The 1,644-nt window shown below is 34.3% G+C and overlaps 1 protein-coding gene across 1 annotated transcript in view; it reads right to left on the bottom strand.

Moving 5' to 3' along the window:
- LOC106520456 (neuronal pentraxin-1) overlaps nucleotides 1-1,571 on the bottom strand; it is a 9,978-nt gene extending 8,407 nt beyond the window's left edge. The window contains exon 1 of the mRNA XM_014012571.1: nucleotides 1,500-1,571. The gene's annotated coding sequence lies outside the window, so the exon portion shown is untranslated. The remainder of the gene's footprint in view (nucleotides 1-1,499) is intronic.
- Between the last annotated feature and the right edge of the window lie 73 nt (nucleotides 1,572-1,644).

The raw sequence follows: 1,644 nt of genomic DNA, 5'->3' as shown, positions 1-1,644 counted from the left end.
GAATAAACACAGACTATGACACAGCCGCTGTGACGAAACCGTGGAGAAGACACATCACTGTGGAGAGCCGTTAACCAATATGCAAATGAGCCTGCAGTACCACTGCTCCACCCATATGAGCAGCAAAAACACGTTTTTAGACCAAATATTACAGATTTGAACAAATATGCACAAAAACATCAAAATTAGCACAGAAACAGTACTATATAACATTTTAGACACATTCTAGGCAGTTTATCAACTAAAAAAGTTAATTTTGGGGTAAGTTACTCTTTAAGACAGAAATAGTTTTTAAGTTGCAAAAAATAACCCCGTATTTGAAATTAAGAGGACGAAATTCACACAAAGGGAGCTAAGTCTTTGCATATTGTTTTTGTTGTGATTACATGGCTTAGAGGAGAGGCAGATGGTCCAGGCAGAGAATCGTGTCACACCCAATCTCCATCATTTAGCCAAAAGTTTATTATCACGCACAGCCCTGCCAATTAACCTAATTACAAACAGTTGCTGTGCTGTCTTAGTCAGCTGTAAGTGGGCTCTCACACTCCTGTGTGGTAATCTGCAGCGATCAGTGGGGTCGTGCATCATCCCAACGACATATGGTCGAGGTGGAGATTTAAGAGGAGCGATTAGTCTTGAGTTTATAGCGGACAAGTGCAGAAAGAGATGTGATTAAAAGTCACTTCTTTGGGATGAAACTCAATTTAGCTGCCCATTTATTTAGATTTTTTTTGGACAGTAGATGGTATTAGAAATCTCATCATACCAGATTTTGTGTTCTAGTTTGTTGCATTTTATTGTGCAGTTCTTTCAAGAGTAAAGAGTTTAAAGTTAAGTCTCACGTAAATTAACCAGTTTTTATATCTGTTTTTTTAAAGTCTCCTGTTTAACCATATTTAATTTAGATTTTAATCACATACTGTCAAGTATTGCAAGATTTGGGTTTAGATGAATACAAAAATGTGAATGTTTACTTTCCAAACAAAATATTTTGTTATAGATTACAATTTCAGAGAAAATTACTTTTCAGAACAGTAAACAGAATATAGATAAAATATAGAACAAATATTCTGATTCTTTTCATGTTCTTTCAAACTGCGCTCTAAAATCTAGTTCCTTAAGTAAAATACATGTTTTCAATTCCCTTTCTTTCTGATTATTTATATCTGTGCTAGATGCATTTTTGTTTATTTTGAGACATTTAAAGTTTCGTATTTAAAGAAAGGTTTTTGTAAAATGGGTTTTGTGGAAATTCTTTAACTGGATTTAATAAAGTTAAGCAAACAAGACAAATCATTACAAAAGAATAACAAATAATGTAACTTTAGTTGTACCAGTTAAAAAAAAAAAGTTTTTTTCTTAGAAATTTTATGGCGTTTAATGTAATTTAAGTTTATTAAACAGGATTTTGTTAAAAATTACTAAAGGTTTAACATTGGTTCTGGTCCTAAACTCTGGTTGCAGGTTTTTATAGAATAAATAAATGTTGAAGTCCTTACCTCAGAGCTGCTGTGTCCACTCTGTGGGGCTGTTAGACCTTCTCTTCACACGCTGAGCAGATTGAGAGAGATTTACTCCAGAGGAGAGCTCAGCTTCTCTCTCTCTCTCTCTCTCTCTCTCTCTCTCTCTCTCTCTCTCTCTCTC

This window comes from Austrofundulus limnaeus, unplaced genomic scaffold (assembly GCF_001266775.1).
Source record: "Austrofundulus limnaeus strain Quisiro unplaced genomic scaffold, Austrofundulus_limnaeus-1.0 Scaffold93, whole genome shotgun sequence".
In the NCBI taxonomy this organism is placed as follows: Eukaryota; Metazoa; Chordata; class Actinopteri; order Cyprinodontiformes; family Rivulidae; genus Austrofundulus; species Austrofundulus limnaeus.
Note: the sequence above shows the minus strand (reverse complement) of the source record. Positions and strands in the feature narration are given on the sequence as shown.